The sequence below is a fragment of the Megalobrama amblycephala genome, linkage group LG5 (genome assembly GCF_018812025.1).
Source record: "Megalobrama amblycephala isolate DHTTF-2021 linkage group LG5, ASM1881202v1, whole genome shotgun sequence".
NCBI lineage: Eukaryota > Metazoa > Chordata > Actinopteri > Cypriniformes > Xenocyprididae > Megalobrama > Megalobrama amblycephala.
In genome coordinates, this window is record NC_063048.1 from 24,875,820 (window position 1) to 24,900,026 (window position 24,207).

General features: G+C 39.5%; 1 long non-coding RNA gene and 1 pseudogene across 3 annotated transcripts; one reads left to right on the top strand and one right to left on the bottom strand.

Moving 5' to 3' along the window:
• Positions 1-24,207, top strand: part of LOC125268874 — a 118,073-nt pseudogene that overhangs the window by 74,331 nt on the left and 19,535 nt on the right.
• Positions 384-7,995, bottom strand: LOC125268875. 3 transcript variants are annotated; one of them, XR_007184987.1, is made up of 5 exons: positions 6,140-6,289; positions 4,532-4,614; positions 4,273-4,393; positions 3,075-3,198; positions 384-1,179 (listed from the first exon to the last, which is right to left on the bottom strand). It is a non-coding gene; the product is annotated as an uncharacterized LOC125268875 (long non-coding RNA). The 3 variants fall into 3 exon arrangements; XR_007184986.1 differs by having other exon boundaries at positions 384-1,189; XR_007184985.1 differs by lacking the exon at positions 384-1,179 and adding an exon at positions 7,761-7,995 and having other exon boundaries at positions 1,345-3,198; positions 6,140-7,679.

The following is a 24,207-nucleotide window of genomic DNA, read 5'->3' on the forward strand; positions in this document are numbered from 1 at the left end:
GATTTGGGCCACAAGCAAGCCATACCAATGCCGCATGTCAGCCATAAGCAATACAAATAAAGCATAACTGGCCCTAATCTGGGCAACAGTTCATTTTAATTCTGGCCCAGATCCAACACCTCGCTCTGGCCCACATACTGCGTTGAATGATGGCATGATGAGCGGTCCACTCCTGTTTGAAAGATCTGGGCCACAATAAAGCCACAATCATGCCACACGTAAGCCAATAACAAATCAAATAATAAACCAGAACTGACCCTAATGTGGGCCACAGTATATTTTTATTTTAACCCTAGTGGATTAAAATAAAAATCCTCATGTGGCCCACATGCTGCCTAGAATGGTGACATTTTGACAACACATTACTGTTTACCAGATCAGGCTATTTCAAAAGTCAAGTCACCTTTAATTTAACACTTTATAGACTGTTTCAAAGCAGCTTTACAGGTATAAACAGGAGAATGATTCAATTATTCCAGTTCAATTCTGCTGTAAAGCAGCTCTAAAAGAAATAGTGTCATTGTTCAGCTGAAGTCAGTATGTTTTAATTCAGTTCTGTTCAATAGCTGTATAAAGTTAATCAATTATGAAATCAGTTCAATTTGTTATAAAGCAGCTCTGCAAAAAACAGTGATGTCATCGTCCAGCTCAGTTCAGTTCTCATATGATAGTGTCAGTGCAATCAAATCAATATTAATGCTGAATATTAAGTGTCCCAAACTTAGCAAGCCAAAGGCAACAGGGGTAAGGAACCCAAAATCCATCAGGTTACAAAAATGGAGAAGAAAAAAAAACCTTGGGAGAAACCAGGCTCAGTCAGGGACCAGTTCTCCTCTGGCCAATGAACGAATATGGTGTGATGTGATTCAGGCAGCAACACAAGTCAGATTGTGGATTGGTATAATCTAGAATATTTCATATGGTTCCATCAGTTTGAAGATCAAGATACAACACGCCGGCATAGAGTTGAAGCTAGCCGTAGGGGTCTGTGCAGAGGACTTGTCTGGTTCTTGTGGTCTTTGCTGAGGATCTTTGCCGATGGCTGTCAACGAAGTTCTCACAGGGGATCTGTCTGGCTTGTCTAGTTGACATGGTCTTCGTTGACATTTAGGCTTGCGTCGTGGTCATGCCAAGATGCAGGTCCACCATCTGATCTGGATTTGGAGGGGATCCAGCTGACTATGGAAACCTCGGGATAAGGAAGAGACAGACAAAATGTTGACTGAGTTTTGAACTCACACCACAACTCCCATTATAATCAACAAACCTCTTATTTACATTGTGTTTGCACTGTTAGTTACGATGAACGTATTTGTTAGTGAGCAGAATTCGAGTTTCAATGATGAGATCACTGCTTACATACACTCAACATGACTGTGATCAGCTACAATGCTCATTCAAAGTTGCAACCTTTCATGCCACTATCTAAATATAATGCAATAGATCTAAATGTAATGTTATAGTCAAGTTTTTAATAATACATATTATTATGTAATAATGTCACAGTTAATCTCTAAAATAAAAACAACATAAAGAAACAACATAAAGAGTATATTTTAAATACTTTTTAATGGCATGTTTTTATGAAATAAGGACAGTCTCACTGAAACTAAAGCCACATTCGTGCACTGTCTGCATGACGTAATGTTCGTCATCTGGAGGGCTCACGGACGTCTGCATACATCGTCCGTGTGCAGGCCAAATTTCAAGACTGTGTGGTGGATGGTGGATGCACTATTTTTATTCTCTGATCCTACCCAGCGAAGTCCCGTTGATGGCACGATTCGTGAATTAAATTGTACTGCATGTGTTGAACTCGGTCATCCACGCACATCTGTAGTTGAGTATACTTTGAAAGATGCGCAGACAAGACTGCACGTGAGATGCGTCTGGCCGCGGAAAGTGAAGTATACCCGGGTCTTAATACAGCTACTGATGTCCACTTTCTCACAACTCATTTACTTTTCAATTAAGACTTCATTTCAAGACGTCATAAAATCAAAATTGACCTTACTTACTTTGTTAGTGCATATTACTAGTCTTGTGGTGAACAATTAATCCGTGCAAGTTAATACACCGAAAAAAATTGTTTGTCGTGGTAATCTTTAATCAAAATCTGAAATGTTACTTCTGGTCTGAAATGGTGTTCCTTCTCTGATAAAATAAAACCACTCCCCCCCCAACCCTCAGTCTGCTATGAGCGAGAGACGGAGAGGAGGAGCGTTAAATTAAAACTCTGCCCTCTATTCAATATTCTGTTTCGCTTGGAAATATGTCACAACACTGGAGAAAAGACGTTTGCACTTCCGGTTCATGGGGACTTTAACTCATTTAAGGCTGCTCCATTGGTGATATTTAACAAAACTGACATTTTTGACATTATCGTGTGTGTTATTGTTTCTTCAAGCATGACAGAGAACTCGATACTGGTGGGCCGTCCATGCTCACTATACTGGTGCATGTCTTTCTGTGCGTTGTGTGTGTGACAGGACATTCACAGACAGTGCGTTCTCTTTTTCTCTTTTGGTGCGCTTAAATGGTTTAAAAGCATTCGCAGAAATAAGAGCGTAATCATATATTGTAATGCTAGCCAAAGGATGAAACAAACAAAACAAAAAAAACGTATGCTGCATTAACTGTGTTAAATATTTTAATGCGTTAAACTGGAAAAAGCACTAAGTATTTCAGTTGATTTATTCTTTCCAAGCTGATTTGTGGCACATGGAGAGGCAACAGCAATACAGCTATTTGATTTGCGCTCATTTCATTCATAGAGTTTACATTTATTCACTTAACACACTCATTATTGCACAGTGATTTTGGAGGATTAAATATAATATCATTATATCATTATCCAGCAAACACGAGGAGTAACTGTGTGCTGTGTGTAACTGCGGACACCCACGAACCGTACCCGAGTCCGCTTAAAAAGGGTGGTCTGGGGTGCGGTTCAAGTGAACTCAGGTACAGTTCGCTTCTGATATAAATGCAAACGCTCCAAGTTGTGGAAGTGAACCGCTATTAATGCCGTATTATTTGATAAAAATGTGTGTTTGTGTGTGTGTTTCACTCACTTTCCCGACGAGCGTGACTGACGTGCTGCAAACAGAGAGCTGTAGCATAACTTTTCTCATTTCTGCTCGCCTTCAGCATTCTACATTCGTGGGAGATAGATGCAAGTTCCGTTATGAACAAAACCTACGGTTCAAAAACAAAAATAGTGAGGAGAGCAACGTTATGCATTTTGCCGACTTCTCCTGTGCCATCGTTATTAAGCAACATAGTCAACAGCTGCTGGTTTGATGACGAAAACGAACCGCGGTTCGGACCCAAATAATATAATGTGAACACAGTCCAGTGGGCGCAGGGAGAGGGGAGAGCAATTGAACTCGCGTTCGGTCCAGGCAATCGAACCAAGTGTGAAAGCACCCTTAGATGCATTTTAAAAACCAACCTGTTTAACACGAAATACTATTCTTCTCATTATATATATTACTCATACTATATTTACGGTCCACAAAATAAATAAAGGAATAAATTAAGACAGTTAGGATAGCCTACCGTTATCAGCATGTTATGCTGAAATTTGTCTCTTGAGAATAGTTTGCACTTTGCTTTTTGTGTGATATACATTAGCTCACTTTCTGGCTCACACGGTGTATTTGACCAATTAGACGCGCAAACAGAGGCTTCAATGCTTGTCCGTCTTACACTCAGAGTATGCGCATAGAAACATCCTGCCAGTATTTAATTTTATTTTTAATATCAACCACGTCCTGCTCTTTACTTTCTCATTCATTCATGTTTCTTTATTAATAATGCCAATAGCCCTGCCCACTGAAAGCTGCGTGGACTGTCACACAAATACGAATATGACACATTTATAGGACATAAAGGTCTATGCAGTAAACGAAAGTAACTGGTGAAATGTTTCGAAATGTCCCTTGGCACAGCAGAGCACCAGTTTTAATAAAAGCATATGTTTAAGTTCAGCCACTATTTTACATACTTTAACATTTTCGCAGATGTTCAAGAAATTCTTTTCGCCGATACTACAAACAAGCCGCAGCCGCATGAATCTGATGAGTTCAGGAGCTCTTGGTTACCATAGAAACGGTGCGGTGATGGCGGTGATGGCCTCAACATCGCGGTAGGCATCTCATTACTGCGGTATTGCGGTTATCGTAGCTCTAATTCAAGCATTCAACATCCTCGTAGTATAATACAAATTAATACACACATATAGCAAAATAGACAGTGTAACTGACTTACAGGTTTCTTAGACAGTCCATCTTCATTCCTCTTTTTCTCTTCTCACTCTGTCTCACATGCAAGTTGAAGTCATCTTTTGATGCAGGATTCTTCTTAATCTGTTGCTGTGAGCCTGATGTTTCTGACAAGTAATAAAACCAGTTAGTGCAGTATAAAGTACAATGAATACATAGATGAATGTCCAATTGAATTATAGTCATAATTTTATTTTACTGTTATGCCATAATAAAGCATAAGTAAAAACACTTGTCTACAGTACCGTGCTGAACCGACTGCAGGTTGGGAAACAGTGAGTGAAAGGGAATTCATGCTGGTCAATGCTGGTTTTTACAGCAGGAGGATCTACATTGAGGAGATAGACAATGTATCACTTCAGTATTATTGACCACTGGATTTACAGTTTAACTGGGCTACATGGGACTTAACTGTATATCATGTTACTTAAGTAAAACCAAACTAACGTTAACCAGACATCCCAACCTGCAAAAAGTCATTTCAGGGAGGTATCCCAAAGCCCCCCCCCCCCAAAAAAAAACATTTAGAATAAGCTATAGGCCTATGCAATTATTCATTAATTATGTTTAAATATGTCGATTACTTTTACTATTTATATAAGCTTATACTATTTATGTAAACTGCTTTTATTTATTTTCCATTTCCAATTTTAAACAGGTCTAAGGAGTTTGTTGTTTTAATGTAGCCTTGGCAACTAGCCTGAATAATATGGACATGAAATAAAACTTGTCAATTCACCTCAATATTCCTTTTACAATAATTTAACCCTCCATGGGCAATGCTGAAGTCGCTGTCAAATACTGTCATTATGTTTGACGCTTATAAGACAGGGGTACACTTTTGTGTAGTCTGCCGTAAAATGTGTCTTTCACCTTTTTTGTGTGTGTGTGGCACTCTCCCTCTGCCATGGTGCTCCTGTTTCTAGATAGACATAACGATTAATTTGGTTCGGGAGAAGAGATAAAAGCCCGCCCACACTGACAATTGATTGGTTGATTTGCCGAAACAGGCCAATCAGGATGCTGCCTTACATGCGCTTCGCACACACGCACACTACCACACACACGCAAGGTCTCTCGCTCCCTCTCCGTCTCTGTCGTGTGCGCGCTACACGGTTTGAAACACACCCTGGCCTGTATCCCAATGTGCATACTATCCACCCTATCCACCCTAAATAGTATTGAATATTACTAGTGTCACATACTATTTAGGATGGATAGTATGCACATTGAGACGCAGGCACAGTCGCTGTCTTGCATGCGCGCTCTTGCTCGCTCGCTCTAGATTCCGGGAGATTTTAACTAATTTGCGGGCATCAGGGAGCCGCAATCAAAATGCGGGAGACTCCCGGAACTTCCGGGAGACTTGGGATGTCTGCGTTAACTGAATGTATGCCGTCACGTGACGTGAATGAACGAAAGAGACTCGGTTCAAAAGACTCGGAGGTGAACTAATCAACGTTATTCACGAGATATTACATAAAATAGTTAAAAACAATGAACTAATCAGTCTTGATCTACTGGCCGTATCATAAGAAAAATGTAAACAGCGCGAACATAGCAAATTACTATGTCCGGTCACTTAATCATTGTAGCCTACACAAACTACAAATCTTCTACATAAACATTAATATTTTTTTTAAAATAAAATCCTGAAAATCCAGAGATAGCAAAAGTTGAAATGACTAAGTAACTTAAATTCAAATAGCCTTACCTATGTGTTTGCTTGCTAACGATTTAAGTAATCATTAGCTAACTTTAATATCACATAAATACTCCAATCAAATATAACGAAGCAATCGCCAACAACATAAAAACATTGTTTAAATCCATTATTTTTTATGAAGTCTTACCTTGACTTTACTTTGTGCAGTTTTCAACCGTCAATTCTCCAGCCGATCCTCTCTGCTGTTTAGGCGCCTTTTCCGCGCGCCTACTTTTAAATTTAAAGGGCCGGAAATAGGAATTCGAACCAGTTTGAATTCTATTAAATAATGATGTCTAATAAAGTTAGCTGAAGCCTATAACATGATAATAATAATAAAATAAAAATAAAAAATGTTTGAAAAGTTAATAGCCTAATATCAAATCAAATCAAAAAACAATGTTCTCATTGCAGTTTTATGCTGTGCTGATTTACCCATTCATAATTTAATTTATCAATTAATAATATGACAGGCTATTTTTATTAATAAAAAAGTCATTTATAAATGTAAATGTCAATATTCAGTTAAAATGTAAGACAAAATAAATATTTTTATTAATGTTTGTTTTGTAATGTTTTATTTATTAGTTTATTCATTCATTCATTTATGTACTTATTACAATATCAGGGTCACTTGAAGCAGTTTATAAAATGACACTGCCTGCTTACATTGTTAATCCTGCATTTCATTCAACCAATCATATTTGAGTGACAAGTTTACAGTTTATGTCAAGTTTATGCATACAACCAGGGTTTTGTGCCGGTTATCATTTACTTTAAGGATAATGGGTTGGGTTAGGTTTAGGGTAGCATTAGGACTAACTTGTCCTTGGGATATTGTCACAAGTTCAACAAAACATGGACAGTGGAATATGTTCTGCTTGAAACCATGGCAAAGATTTTAACATACAGCAGCTCAAAATGTCACTCTACTAAATATATGTTCCAAGACCATAGTTCACTAATTTTAACTATGTTGTACACATTTCTCAATCAGACACTTTACTTACAGTACATGTACAGCATAACTGACTGTAAGAGCTGTAAAAGTGCATATCTGTGTTTCTGCTCTACAGTACAGACACACATACATGCTGTGTTTTCATGTTTTATGGGGACCATGCAGAGACATAATGGTTTTTATACTGTACAAACTGCATAACCTATCCCTCAACATTAAACCTACCCATCACAGAAAACTTTCTACAATTTACATTTTCCAAAAACATCATTTATTATTACCCCCCTTCCCCATTTATTGTACATCCCCCCTCCCCTAGCCCTAAACCTACCCACCACACACAACTTTCTGCATGTTTTGAATTAAAAAAAGAAAAAAGTTTTGTATGTTTTTAAGCCATTTGGTTGTAATGCAAATGTCATTATAGATATTTGTGTCCTCACAAACCACATATACCTGTACACACAAACACACCAATAAAGTTATGTTAAAAAAAACCTGAAATATCTGCCTTCTCCAGATTAGCCTGTACAATTAAGTGTTGCATCCTACATCAAATATCCCTGAAAAGTATTAATGATATATTTTCAGCTCCATTTTTAGCTATACATTTAAATTAACCAGTTTTAAAAGGTGCTCCATACAAAGCCAGAAGTAGCCTAATTTTTTATGATATTTAGAGCATATTTGCTGTGTCAACTGTACCAAATATTTACCAACATTGGACCTAATTGTTATGAACTATTAACATGCTTACTGTTCCATTTTGAGCTTACACCCTGGTTGGCCAGTGCTGACTGTGCCATACATATGCCAAATATGGTCCAAAGTTGGAGTAATGGAGTACAGTTGGAGTTCACATTCAGAATCGCCAGTGATTACACTCTGTCATCTTTGCCAAAACTGGTCCAGATATGTTTTAAGATATCTGGGCCACATTTGCTGCATTATATGTGGGCCAGTTTAGGCTTACATCCTGGTTAGCCAGTGCTGACTGTGCCGTACATTAGCCAAATGTGGTCCATATGTTGAAATAATGTATCTGGGCCATATTTATTATGCCATTTGTGGGCCACTTAAGGTTCACATTCAGATTTGCCAGTTATTACTGTCCCACAATTGAGCCAAAACTGGCCCAGATATGTTTTAAGATAACTGGGCCACATTTGCTGCATTATATGTGGGCCAGTTTAGGCTTACATCCTGGTTAGCCAGTGCTGACTGTGCCGTACATTAGCCAAATGTGGTCCAAAGTTGAAATAATGTATCTGGCCCATAGTTGTTATGCCATTTGTGGGCCACTTTAGGTTCACATTCAGAATCGTCAGTGATTACACTCCGTAATCTTTGCCAAAACTGGCCCAGATATGTTTTAAGAATAACTGGGCCACATTTTCTGCATTATATGTGGGCCAGTTTAGGCTTACACTCTGGTTAGCCAGTGCTGACTGTGCCGTACATTAACCAAATGTGGTCCAAAGTTGAAATTATGTATCTGGGCCATATTTGTTATGCCATTTGTGGGCCACTTTAGGTTCACATTCAGAATCGCCAGTGATTACACTCCGTCATCTTTGCCAAAACTGGCCCAGATATGTTTTAAGCTAACTGGGCCACATTTGCTGCATTATATGGGGGCCAGTTTAGGCTTACATCCTGGTTAGCCAGTGCTGACTGTGCCGTACATTAGCCAAATGTGGTCCAAAGTTGAAATAATGTATCTGGCCCATAGTTGTTATGCCATTTGTGGGCCACTTTAGGTTCACATTCAGAATCGCCAGTGATTACACTCCGTCATCTTTGCCAAAACTGGCCCAGATATGTTTTAAGAATAACTGGGCCACATTTTCTGCATTATATGTGGGCCAGTTTAGGCTTACACTCTGGTTAGCCAGTGCTGACTGTGCCGTACATTAACCAAATGTGGTCCAAAGTTGAAGTAATGTATCTGGGCCATATTTGTTATGCCATTTGTGGGCCACTTTAGGTTCACATTCAGAATCGCCAGTGATTACACTCCGTCATCTTTGCCAAAACTGGCCCAGATAAGTTTAAAGATAACTGGGCCACATTTTCTGCATTATATGTGGGCCAGTTTAGGCTTACACCCTGCTAGCCAGTGCTGACTGTGCCGTACATTAGCCAAATGTGGTCCAAAGTTGAAATAATGTATCTGGGCCATATTTATTATGCCATTTGTGGGCCACTTAAGGTTCACATTCAGATTTGCCAGTTATTACTGTCCCACAATTGAGCCAAAACTGGCCCAGATATGTTTTAAGATAACTGGGCCACATTTGCTGCATTATTTGTGGGCCAGTTTAGGCTTACATCCTGGTTAGCCAGTGCTGACTGTGCCGTACATTAGCCAAATGTGGTCCAAAGTTGAAATAATGTATCTGGCCCATAGTTGTTATGCCATTTGTGGGCCACTTTAGGTTCACATTCAGAATCGCCAGTGATTACACTCCATAATCTTTGCCAAAACTGGCCCAGATATGTTTTAAGAATAACTGGGCCACATTTTCTGCATTATATGTGGGCCAGTTTAGGCTTACACCCTGCTAGCCAGTGCTGACTGTGCCGTACATTAACCAAATGTGGTCCAAAGTTGAAGTAATGTATCTGGGCCATATTTGTTATGCCATTTGTGGGCCACTTTAGGTTCACATTCAGAATCGCCAGTGATTACACTCCGTCATCTTTGCCAAAACTGGCCCAGATAAGTTTAAAGATAACTGGGCCACATTTGCTGCATTATATGTGGGCCAGTTTATGCTTACACCCTGCTAGCCAGTGCTGACTGTGCCGTACATTAGCCAAATGTGGTCCAAAGTTGGTGTAATGTATCTGGGCCATATTTGTTATGCCATTTGTGGGCCACTTAAGGTTCACATTCAGATTTGCCAGTTATTACTGTCCCACAATTTAGCCAAAACTGGCCCAGATATGTTTTAAGATAACTGGGCCACATTTGCTGCATTATATGTGGGCCAGTTTAGGCTTACACTCTGGTTAGCCAGTGCTGACTGTGCCGTACATTAACCAAATGTGGTCCAAAGTTGAAGTAATGTATCTGGGCCATATTTGTTATGCCATTTGTGGGCCACTTTAGGTTCACATTCAGAATCGCCAGTGATTACACTCCGTAATCTTTGCCAAAACTGGCCCAGATATGTTTTAAGATAACTGGGCCACATTTGCTGCATTATATGGGGGCCAGTTTAGGCTTACATCCTGGTTAGCCAGTGCTGACTGTGCCGTACATTAGCCAAATGTGGTCCAAAGTTGAAATAATGTATCTGGCCCATAGTTGTTATGCCATTTGTGGGCCACTTAAGGTTCACATTCAGATTTGCCAGTTATTACTGTCCCACAATTTAGCCAAAACTGGCCCAGATATGTTTTAAGATAACTGGGCCACATTTGCTGCATTATATGTGGGCCAGTTTAGGCTTACACTCTGGTTAGCCAGTGCTGACTGTGCCGTACATTAACCAAATGTGGTCCAAAGTTGAAGTAATGTATCTGGGCCATATTTGTTATGCCATTTGTGGGCCACTTTAGGTTCACATTCAGAATCGCCAGTGATTACACTCCGTAATCTTTGCCAAAACTGGCCCAGATATGTTTTAAGATAACTGGGCCACATTTGCTGCATTATATGGGGGCCAGTTTAGGCTTACATCCTGGTTAGCCAGTGCTGACTGTGCCGTACATTAGCCAAATGTGGTCCAAAGTTGAAATAATGTATCTGGCCCATAGTTGTTATGCCATTTGTGGGCCACTTAAGGTTCACATTCAGATTTGCCAGTTATTACTGTCCCACAATTTAGCCAAAACTGGCCCAGATATGTTTTAAGATAACTGGGCCACATTTGCTGCATTATATGTGGGCCAGTTCAGGCTTACATCCTGGTTAGCCAGTGCTGACTGTGCCGTACATTAGCCAAATGTGGTCCAAAGTTGAAATAATGTATCTGGCCCATAGTTGTTATGCCATTTGTGGGCCACTTTAGGTTCACATTCAGAATCGCCAGTGATTACACTCCGTCATCTTTGCCAAAACTGGCCCAGATAAGTTTAAAGATAACTGGGCCACATTTGCTGCATTATATGTGGGCCAGTTTAGGCTTACACCCTGCTAGCCAGTGCTGACTGTGCCGTACATTAGCCAAATGTGGTCCAAAGTTGGTGTAATGTATCTGGGCCATATTTGTTATGCCATGTCTGGGCCACTTAAGGTTCACATTCAGAATCGCCAGTGTTTACTTTCCACATCTTTGCCAAAACTGGCCCAGTTGTGTTTTAAGATAACTGGGCCACATTTGCTGCAGCATATGTGGGCCATATTTGGTTTAAAGCCAGATTAGCCATTATTGATTGTGCCACATTTTTGCCAAAGATGGCCCACATTTGGTTTGCGATATTTGGCCCATATTCATTATTTATCACACGGGCCACTTCAGGCTCACATTCAGATTACACATTGCCGTAAGTGCCGCATCTTTGCCTAAAAAGGCCCACATGTGATTTGAAATATTTGGGCCATATTTGCCATGTTACATGTGGGCCACTTAAGGCTCACATACATTTTGTCCAGGCCATAAGAAGGCCTGTAGTGCCGCATCATTGCCTAAAGTGGCCCACATCCGTTTGCTATCTGGGTGACGACATCACGGAGCTGGTGGATGTTAGAGACCTTGCGCTCCTCCACCTTTCGTTTGAAGATGTCCTGCAGATGCTCAATAGGGTTTAGGTCTGGAGACATGCTTGGCCAGTCCATCACCTTTACCATCAGCTTCTTTAGCAAGGCAGTGGTCGTCTTGGAGGTGTGTTTGGGGTCGTTTGCATGTTGGAATACTGCCCTGCGGCCCAGTCTCTGAAGGGAGGGGATCATGCTCTGCTCATTCATGGTTCCCTCAATGAACTGTAGCTCCCCAGTGCCGGCAGCACTCATGCAGCCCTAGACCATGACACTCCCACCACCATGCTTGACTGTAGGCAAGACACACTTGTCTTTGTACTCCTCGCCTGGTTGCCGCCACACATGCTTAACACCATCTGAACCAAGTAAGTTTATCTTGGTCTCATCAGACATGGTTGCAGTAATCTATGTCCTTAGTCTGCTTGTCTTCAGCAAACTGTTTGCGGGTTTTCTTGTGCATCATCTTTAGAAGAGGCTTCTTTCTTGGACGACAGCTATGCAGACCAATTTGATGCAGTGTGCAGGATATGGTCTGAACACTGACAGGCTGACCCCCCCACCCCTTCAACCTCTGCAGCAATGCTGGCAGCACTCATACGTTTATTTCCCAAACACAACCTCTGGATATGACGCTGAGCACGTGCACTCAACTTCTTTGGTCGACCATGGCGAGGCCTGTTCTGAGTGGAACCTGTCCTGTTATGGTGGTCTTTGCCACCGTGCTGCAGCTCAGTTTCAGGGTCTTGACAATCTTCTTATAGCCTACGCCATCCTTATGTAGAGCAACAATTCTTTTTTCAGATCCTCAGAGAGTTCTTTGCCATGAGGTGCCATGTTGAACTTTCAGTGACCAGTATGAGAGGGTGAGAGTGATTAAAGGGGTGGTTAAGTGGTTCTAGGCTTTGTGTTCTTGGGGCACAGTTTATCATGTCTTAATGCTTTGTTTTTTTGAAAACGCTGTATTTTTCATATATTTTACCTTTATTCTACACCTCTGTTTCCACTGTCATATGAACGGCTCGTTAGACTTCCTGCTTCTATGAAGCCGCTCTCTCCGAAATACGCAATGTGCTCAGATTGGTTAGCAGGTTGGTAGCTGGCCCAGTGTATCGTGATTCGCTGAAGCGTCCGGACACGACACTCTCCTTACCATCTGTTGCTTCAGTCAAAATGTAAATAATAGCGTCTATATTGCTATATCAAATTGAGCCCGAATTAGACCAAGATGAAGAGGGTCAAACGCAATCACGGCTTTTAAAGGACGTTTATGAATGGTATTTCATTTTGTATTTGTGTCAAAGTGTTTAGATAAGCGGTCACTGCTGTTTGTTAGCTTTCAATATACAGTTTTATCCTGATTAAAGCTTTACTGTAGCCGAATACATGACTGAGTAGTCACATTTTTGTAAAGGTAGCATTTAATTTATAGCATCAACAACTGTTTGTCTATGAACATAGAAGTTTGTTGGTGTTTGTAGAATTTAGCTAACTGGCTAGCGAAGCAAAAACAAGTTGCTCTTTGTATATGTCCTTGATGCAACCAAAAATAGCAACAGAATTATAGGTTTAAAAGACATGTACAAACAATAAAATGTACTTACAGTTTGAAGCCAATAAACAGCAGCTTCTGCTTTTAAAGTTGGAACTGCTTCATCTTTCAGTAATAGCCTTTGTGCATTCAGTAATAGCCATCCAGCATTGAACTCGTGTAGATTCTGGAAGCTGTCTTCAGCGCCACATCCAGTGTAGAAAAGATCACAGATTATAATGGGTTCTGTTATCTTTTGACGCGTTGCCCCGCGCCGCGCCGCGTGGTCCGGTGTACACAACTCTTCATTTCCACATGCTGCACCACACCCACTTTGTTGCGCATTCCCAGGGGCGTTTTGAGGGTTTATGATGTCACCAACCGTTTGTAGTCCAAAACGGGTTGTTTTTGTAGGCAGTAAACTGCCATGACTTTACAAGACAATATCTCTGTATGCATTGAACTTTCAGCACTGTAACTTTGCAGATACTGTTTATGCTCAACCAGCAACATTACACACTAACTAAAGTTAAAAAAGTGAAATCGCATTTAACCACCCCTTTAACACCAAATTTAACACACCTGCTCCCCATTCACACCTGAGACCTTGTAAAACTAACGAGTCACATGAGACCGGGGAGAGAAAATGGCTAATTGGGCCCAGTTGGGACATTTTCACTTAGGGGTGTACTCACTTTTGTGGCCAGCGGTTTAGACATTAATGGCTGTGTGTTGAGTTATTTTGAGGAGACAGCAAATTTACACTGTTATACAAGCTGTACATTCATTACTTTACATTGTAGCAAAGTGTAATTTCTTCAGTGTTGTCACATGAGAAGATATAATGAAATATTTACAAAAATGTGAGGGGTGTACTCATTTCTGTGAGATACTGTACCAATCACAACACACTGATCCAGCCGACCAATCACAGAACATTGTACTTTTCAGAAGTTTCACAGAGACAGGAACTAAACCGAGCGTTACTGACAGACTGGGAAGAGAGGAGCTGCAACAATGTAAAATATGGGGAAAATAATGAGCTTTTGAACATTCAAGCATGAAATCCTATTCTTGTAGAGGCCAAAAACAAAACTTTAAATTTTAGCGCTTAAAGTGCTTATAGGCATCAGGAGTAGAGTCCATAGAAAAATAAAAAAAAAAGTCAAGATTGGGGTTGAGCTATTATCTTGAGTGCGTGTCAAAAGGGTGGATATTTGTAATATTCATGTATGCATTCATCACTGGTGAAGTGCTGAAACCGAATAGGTTTAGCTCCGGTCTCAGCATGTGACGGCCTTTAACCATTCACATAGTAAGAATACAAGCCAGGCCCCTGCAAGTGGAATTTATTAGTAATATGATCTCATTCATATAAGTCAGCTTTGTGCACTCATCTGTCATTTCACTATGTAGGCCTTTGGATTACTGCAGACCCACCAACCCCCCCAAACCTTGGCTCAAAGCTTTTTCACTCCCTTGATTTTCACCTCAAGCTTGTTTGTGTGCGTGTTTTTTGTTGTTGTTTTAATGGGTCATGAATCCCTAAAACACATTTTTTGAGATGTGAACAGAGATGTGCACATCTCTGAAAACACTAAAAGCACTCATGCATTTTATCAATAAGTGGAAATTGGTTATTTTTGCTTGCAATTTCGTTCTAACGGGTTGAAAAGCAAAGTCGAATGTGAGGTAGAAGTGTGCCTTTGGAGTGTGTGACTGGCTGCAGGCACAAATCTACGTTAGCTGGCCCTGAGCTAATCTCTGCTTTTATTCATGAGAATAAACTCTTTTAACCCAACCACTGCGCTATATTATCGCATTACAGTGGAGAATTCAAACAACATGCGGAGTGTGCATGAGAGCGGTTTCTGTGCGGAACGCCTCAGTGAGTTTAACAACGCTCACCACGTGGATCTTATAGATCAGATACAGACCGGAGCGTGCACGTTTCAAGTTTTTTATGGACATATTTCTTACACTCTAGTGCTCTAAACATGAACCAGCACCGTGTATGCACACATATTTAATCATGTCTTCTTCAAATGAAATATTTGTGCAAATAAGGACACTGATACAGCCGTACGTCGTGAACGTGATAACATGATGGATTATTCTGATATACAGAAGAAAATGATGTAGATGGAAAATTCAAAGAATTGGCAAAAAAAGTAACTGTGTTAAACTGATGTGTTTTTTTGTTTAGAGACTGTAGTGCTCTTAAATATATTGAAAATATCTGACCTTCTGCATTTCTCCCTTGTTTTGGCAGTTTGTTGTTATATAGGGTTAGATTTTTAAAATGCATCAAGGTGCCCTCAACTCAGTTTTTTTTTCTTCCCCCTCCCGTTGACACATTTAAATATTCATGTGTCTGTATAATGAGTGTGTTGCAGGTCTGTGTTTTGTTGTTACACACACACACACTCTGCCACTCTTCCACAGCTTTACATGCCCATTCCTTGAGACTTTTTCCAACTCTGAGATGTGAATGACAGGCTAAAACAGGGGCTTTCATGACACTTTAAATTTGTTCACGATTGTAACGTCTGATATCAGGATATTAGATAGTCTTTCATCATTTATACAATCCAAAATCATATCATTGTTTTCTTTTGGTGTCAGAAAAAGAGAATGCCCTGACTGCTCTTGTATATACTTTGAAAGTGAATGAAGATGGGGTCTGTCAAGCCGTAGCTCTCAGATCTCTTGCTTTCACATCAAAAGGGAAATGAATGTCAGAAATCACAATACTCAAAGTGGTGGCTGTATAAAAAAAGGATGTGTCATCTTTCAGTTAAAGGTGCCAATTTTAGTAGAAGGTAATGAAGTAGCTTTTTTTTCCTTCTTTAATTTAGGCACATGAGAAAATATTCTCTGCTTACTAGAGAATACACGTTTTTATTCTCTGCCTCTCGTTTGAAAATTATATGATGTGGTACAAATGCAGCTTTGAAGAGAATTAGTTGGCTGTGGCCTGAGGAGCATTAGGAAAACTTGAAACAAACACAGTTCTATTGCTTTCTTCTCAATTCAGTCTCTTATGTACACACTGTCTTGTTTTAATTAAATTACCTCACATAGACTCAATGAGTCCTTAATTTCCATCTGACAGAAGAATGTGAGAACTTCCAGAGCAGTTTATGCAACAGCAATTGTTTATCATTTTGTTTCAATCTGATTTATTTCTTCATTCAGTGTTGGACGTGTATGTGTTGAGCACTGATGGCCAAATTCAGGACTTCAGGTTTCCACAGACCAGCAAAAGAGGAGCCACAATTCACCTCTCAGCAAATATGGTCAAGCTAAACAGTAAAAACGGTAAATAAATGCAAGATTATGGTATTTTAAATGCTTGAATGAAGCTACTTCAGATGCTTAATGAAGTCAATGATTTTCCTGATCTGTAGGATGTAATATAGGCCATAAACACTCTGCACAAGTACTTAGTGCATTGCAAGTTACTGTTATACACATTTTACATGCATTCTTGTGTTACTATGTCTGTAATAAACATCAGGACTCAAGGGTACCATTGTGTATCCTTCCACATGTTTTGTTATTCTGGTTGCTAGCAAAAAAAATGCTTGTAAGATCTTACTTGTTCAACATTCTCTTTGATCTATTATGACGGTAAAAGAGAAAGTCCAAAATAAGAAAGAAAATGTTATAGATATTTTGAGAAGGAAAATGAAACCCTATAGCCATTTTACCTGAATGGTTTGAAAGAGAAGTTCTGTTCGTCAATTGCAATTCAACAAGAAATGACATAGTATCTTCTCTCATCGTTTATTTTCTCAAGGTATTGCCAAGTTGGTTTTTGTCCTTTATAAGCACTTGGGGCATTTCCTCAGTGCCGAGAACGCCGTGGTGAGACTGATGGGTGAGGGCGGAGTCAGAAACCACACCCTGACTGTCAACTCCCACATCCTCTCTGCCTCCATCAATAAAGAATCCAGCCGCGTGTTTGTGGCGGAACCAATCATCTTCACACTCGAGCATTTGGATGTAAGAAATCAAATTAAGACTGTTAGTCTTTTAATGTTATTTTTGTTAGTTGTTTTTTTTCTTTTCCCACAGGTATTGGTGCTTTATTTTCATCAGAGTATAAAAAGAAGAAAGATTTTAAAAATCGTTCACGTTTCAACTGCTAAATATTTGGAAACTGGTATTTGGCCTTATTGTTATTTAAAATATGAGGCATGCTATTTTGAATTGGCAAGTAATCCATGCCCTCTGATTCTAGGATTTGAGTTAAGGTTAGAGTTAAACCTTGAAAAACATTCTTAACTCTTTCCCCACCACTGACAAAAATTTCCGTCATTTATGACTTACCCGTCATTGACGGGTTTTTCCGGCATTCCGTGTTTTCACTGTTATACGGTAGAGGGCGCTGTTACAGATCTTCTTAAATAGTACAGCATCTCCAGATCCAAAAACAAATAAAAAGAAGATCTCCGTAAACCAGGAAGGAGCAGATAAACATTGCTTGCTTATGTTGTAAGCTAACGACGATCATCAAATATTAAAACGGCATATAGAATCAAAACTTCGTTAACGTTACTGAAGGAAATGTCGAGTTTATGAGTGTGAAGCTTTGGGGGTGTTGATGGATTCTATCTACTCCATCTATGTTTTTGTTATCATTCTGAATCCCATCCAGATGAAGTCTTTTAAAAAAAGTCAAAAGTTTTTTTTTTTTTTTTTTTAATTACCCACATTCAAGTATCGATATAAAAAGAATGAAAGAAGTTTTGTTTAAAAGCAGAGGCTCTGTTTTTTCTTTTGATATATTGACTGTTTACATATTCATTCAACAGAATATTCTGGGGGGCATGGAAATTTGTGAATATGATCAAAAAATGTTGGTGCTGACTGGCAACTATAAAATAAAACGCTGGTCGAGGAAAGATTTAATAGAGATTGTTGAGAAAACATACTGTTTGGGTATAAAACATTTATGACTTTGTTATTGGGAGGTTTAAATCTCAAAACCTTACAGATGTCACCCATCACATGCAAATAAAATGACATGTTTCTTCATTTATCAGACTGAGAACTACTTCAACCCAAACTGCTCATTTTGGAACTATTCAGAGCGGAGCATGGTAGGATACTGGTCAACACAAGGCTGCAAACTCCTAGCAACAAACAAGACTCACACCACTTGTTCCTGCAGTCACCTGACTAACTTTGCAATCCTGATGGCCCATCGAGATGCACATGCGGTGAGTATCAATTGGTCCCAGACCTGCCCTGTGGTGGGACATCTAGGTAGAGGAAATCAATATGTAGTTCAGTTATGTACAGTAATTATAAGTCACCAGCGATTCCTCAATGCCCATTTTCTGCTTTCTCCATGCTTTTCATATAACCATGAGTCTGTTGAGTTTTCTTATCTCTCTACAACAAAACAAATGAATATAATGGAGCACTTTCCTAATAATAATATAATTCTTAGTTTACTTTGATGAATGAAGCTCTTGTGTCAATAGTAGGTTTCTGGGAACAATGCAATTATATGTCAGTATGACATGAAAGGCAGTAGCAATTGTCTGATAACACCAAACACTATATGATAGCGTAGTTATCGTTTTAGCTGTAATGAATGTGGAAATTATGGGTTTTGTGGTGCAACTGCATCTTAAATCACAAATATGGAAGTACATTAATGACAAAAGTCTTGTATACCGTAGTCGAAGTGTTGAAGTGAATTTATAAGAGGAAAATATATTAAGTGAAAAATATGTTTTTTTTTGTTTTTTAAAGAAACTGAATTTAGGCAGCTCAGAATTTGTTGTCGAACTGACAAAACCAAAATTGTCTGAAATGTTTCTGAAATATTTCAACTTAAATATTCACTTCTTAAATGCAAGCTGTGAAATAAAATGATAGATTTCAGCTCCCAGAAATGCAAGGAAAGCAGCTGCTTGTAAATTGATTAAGGTTAAGGTTTAGTTGTGTTGAACAAATCCAGCATTGAAATATATTTTTTTCATTGAATAATTAGTCTTTTCATAACCTTTTGCTACCATTGTTCCATAACACTATCTTTAAGTTCTTAGAAATTGCAGAAATGTGTGCGGTAAAGGTTTTTTTAATGCAAAAAAGGTGGATAGATATTCCGTATATTGTATTCAGTGCTTTTGAAAAAATCTGACAGTACTCACAAGATAGTCAAAGCTGTGCTGTAGGGTTGAGAATTGGAAATCATGCCAAATGAATCACATTATTTCCATAGTTTGAACAAATCCATCCGATAATTCAACCAATACCTACAGTGCTGGAGAAACCAATTAAAAGCTTCAGATACTGGTCTGATGTGAACCTAAACAACATGCATCTGAAACAAATGAGGGGGGATGTAATCCCTGGTCTCAAGCACATCGACATTACTGCTCACCCAGGAAAGACAGGGCAGAAACCCAAATTGGAGGCACCAAAGTTTCACCTTCCCTGTCTTTCTGGCCAATTACCTTCTACAAGGTCACCCTTTCACAGGTCAACAAGCTGGACAGTTTGATTAGCTCACACATGAGGAAGTGGCTTGGATTACGAAGATGTCTCAGCATGATGGGACTGTATGGAAACAGGGTAATTTCACTCCCAATTACAAGACTTACAGAGGAAAACAAATGTGCTAAAGTTAAGTTAGACATATTTAGACAGTCCAATGATATTGTTGTGGGAGAGCCCACTCCAAATCCTATAATAACAGAAGGAAATGCAATCTAGCATTAGCAATCCATGACACAAAATCAGCCCTTTCACACCGGGACATTGTTGGCCAGGTACAACACGAAAGAATGGATTTTGGACTAGGACAAAACCAAGACCACCAGGCAAAAGGTAACACTAGCTGAATGTCGACAACTTGTGGTGGAGGATGTACGCCATCAAGAAGTGAATAGGATCACTAAAGCCGTATCTTAAGCCAAGCAAGACTGCTGGATGAGATGGGAGGGCATTGAATTACCTGGAAAGACCTGTGGAATTCCATCCTGTGGAGGAATATAGAATGAGTTTAGCAGATGTCCAGCAGACAAACAATAAAGGCATTCTTGCAGGCCACCAAGCGAGGCAGTCATTGGCTATGGCTGAAAAGGAGGAACACCACAAGGTCCAACAATTGAGCACTGTAAGAGACCAAAAAGTGGCTTGGGGACATACATCTGAGCTTGATCAGCCCACTGCTTGTTACTAGATGGCTCCTCTCAGTGTTAAGGCAGGAACACACCAAGCCGACGGTCGGCCGTTGGGCAGTTTTTCTTCGTCGGTCCGACTAAGTTTTCTCAGTGTGTTCTGCACCGTCGGCTGAAGGTGGTCCTCGTCTGCTTTTTTTTCGGCCGATTCGAAATATTGAATCGGCATTGGAGCTCGTCGGTCCATCGGGCCATCTGATCTTTCTGATTGGCTGTTCAGCTACTGCCACCTGCTGGTACAGAAAGGCATTTAATCTCACGCAGGTGCAGAACTGACGTGCTACTTGGTCGTCAGGCTGTTTAGCGTTGGTTTGGTGTGTCAGGCCAACTTTGGACACAGATGCTGCCGACGTGAGCCAACCCCGCAGTCTGCTTTTGTTGCCACTAGTTCGTCAGGCGTCGGCTTGGTGTGTTCTGGCCTTTAATCTTTGTGTCATGGCAGTCGTGCGTTTGGAGCAGTCATTAGCAATGGCTGAAAAGGAAGAACACCAATTGGGCCAATAGCTGATTAGAACATTCCTCATTTAAATGAAATGCTGGTCTACAGGGATTGTTGCACCTAGTCTTTACTAACTAATCGAAATGTGTCAGTTAAATAGTCACGCAAAATTGTAATGATCTCGCTTTTTTTTTTTTTATTATTTCTGATCAATTTTTATCCTGATTTAAACAGTCATAATTTAATGCAGTGTCATTGAAGAGACAAGCCAACTGAACATTCAAGAAATGACATTAAGGTGTTTTCATGCAAACAGCCTTTTCAGTAAATATAAAAGAATTGTTTTTTGTTTGGACGACATGTGAACTGAACCTGTTGTTAATATAAAATCATCGTTAGGCGCTTTTTTATTTAAAAAAAAAATCTAGCTTACGCTATGTGTGAACAAAGACATAAGATGAATGATTTGAGCTCAATGTAAAAATGTCTTTAGCTTTTTTTAAAATAAAGTTGTGTATTGAGCTATGCATGAACAAAGATGTAAGATGGATGCTATAAGAACTAGGAGTTTTGAACAGGTCTTATTTAAGACGCCTGCTGTCAAACCCTCACTCTATTCCAGATGTGAGCTTCCATTTTAATCAATGTAACTGTCTCCACTGGAACTGAATTTTGTTGCTGATGTGTGAATAGTAGAAATATATATAAAAGATGGAAGGTCGTTGCATGGGTGACTAGCAGATGTGATACATTTACTGGAAAAGGTAATTTTCTTTCTTTTTTTTTTTTTTTGCATTTGAAACTGGGCCAGTTTTTCTAGTCTCTACACATTCGAAAACAAAAAGCCAATTCTCACTTATTATATTCTAACAAGTGAAGCATTAGAGTTAAGTAGAACATGGCATAACTGTTAATGCTAATTTTTTATTTTTCAAGGGTGAGGGGAGCATTCACGAGCTCCTGCTGACGGTTATCACACGGATGGGCATTGCTGTCTCGCTTGTCTGCCTTGCCATTAGCATTTTCACCTTCTGCTTCTTCCGTGGCCTGCAGAATGACCGCAACACCATCCACAAGAACCTCTTGCATCAACCTCTTTATTGCAGAGCTTCTCTTTCTTGTAGGCATCAACATGACCGAACCTCCAGTGAGTATACTTCCTAAATTATAATACTGAAAATGTTTTCTGTAAAGCTGCTTTTGAAACAATATATATTGTGAAAAGCACTATACAAATAAACTAAAATGTTTTTGTTGTAACGATGTAGCGGTTATTAATCAATTTATGGGTGGAATATGAATATAATAATTCATAAGGTTTTATGAATTATTATGCACATACCGACCCAAGGGGGGGATTAAACATATATTGTGAATCAATTATAATGAATTATAATTGATTATATATGTGATTAGTTCAGGTTCAATAATTATTTAGAGAAACTACCAGCTCGTCCAGCAAACCGCTGCTTCTCATAGAATATTATGAACGGAGTTATTCTCTGGCCATGAGAATAACTTGCTATTATAGCATCAAAGCATAAAACGATTGAAAAACGTTAAAGTGACTTGGTCTTCAGTTGAAAGAACAAACAGAACAATCGAGCGTGAATAACGTTTTAATATATGCAAACTACGAATACAGAGGTTATACGTCTAAATATATATACAAGAATATACACACGTATGTACAAGAGTGGAAGTAGAGAAGGAAAGAGAGAAGGCAAGTAGCAAACTTACAAAACAGTCCTTGAAGCCAGCACGGAAATCAGTTTCATCATCTAAGATTGAGAAACGGCAGCATTGGTTGTGCGTGTCGAATTTCAGTTTAGCGCTGGTGCAGTTCGTTGGCTTCTTCCGTTCCGCGGGAAGCTTTGAACTGAGGACTTGAGAGTGAGTTTCGCTGGAAGATGGCGGTCCCGAAGATGAGCGCGATGGCAGCGCGTGGTCAACGGAGACGTCCGGGAGAGACGTGCACGAGGGCTCGTGAGACAATCGGGAGACCAAGGAGAAGGTGTGTGTCATTGTTTTTATGGAAACCCAAGCTAACACACCTCCTGAATTGTAGCGGCCAATAGATGCGCAGCACTATTTGGTGGGCAAAGTTCCTTTGTTTGGTCTCCTAGCTGAATTTGCATACTTAATAACTATCAGATCGGATTTCGAGATGGAGTGCTTTCTTCACAATATCATTAAACACATAGAAAAATGCATTTGTCAGCTATGTGACCTATCTCAGTGAATAGCTCGAGTCCAGAGCTTTACAGAGAGATCAAACTCGATAGATCAGAAAGGCATAGAAAAGAAGTTATGGTTTACAGACAAAATTTCATCATTAAAATGCACACTAGCACAAATACACTCATTTAAACACTAGGAAACATGCATACGCTCTAAATACATGATGGATATATTTTGGCATAGTTGTATTTTACATATACAGTCAAAAGTGTATGTTTGTGTGTTTCTGTATGTGTTTGTGTGTGGGTGTGTGTGTGTGTGTTGGAATGTGTTCTGGACAGTCTCTGGGGGGTAGTGCTCCTTTGAAGTCACCAAAGTGTGGAAGTTGGAGTTTTCTGTTTACCCTCACGGGTCCACAAACCTGCCGAAAGTCACAGCCGGCCGGAGCCGATTTAGTGATTTACAAACACAGTTCATCAGGTTAAAAGCGTTCTGAAAACTCCAAAGTTTATTGATTATCCTGATACGTGTGCATATGCTACATTGTAGTATATCAGTTTCAACCCTAGTAAGCTGCAACATTTTTGACTTAGGCACTCCCACAAGAGCCACCACAACCCACAGCGATATAATGTGGTTAAGTAGAAATTCCTAATGGCAACCAACAGAATGGCAACTTGCCAAACTCTAGTCAGTGTGAGGACCTTAAAGGGTTAGTTCACCCAAAAATGAAATTCCTGTCACTCACTCTCATGTCGTTTCAAACCCGAAAGACCTTCAGAACACAAATTAAGACATTTTTGATGAAATCCAATTTTTATCTCCCATAGAAAGCAACGAAATTACTACATTCAAGGTCCAGAGAATAGTCAATTAAAATAGTCAACGTGACTACAGTGGTTCAACCTTAATGTTATGAAGCAACGAGAATACGTCTTGTCTTTATTTTTGTTTTTGCGCGCAAAAAGTATTCTCGGTGCTTCATAACATTAAGGTTGAACCACTGTAGTCATGTTACTTTCTATGGGAGATGATAAAAAACACTCAGATTTCATCAAAAATATCTTAATTTGTGTTCCGAAGATGAACAAAGGTCTTGCAGGTGTGGAACGACATGAGGGTGAGTAATTAATGCAGAAATTTCATTTTTGTGTAAACTAACCATTTAAGACAGCATCACTTGAATCAATTTGCTAC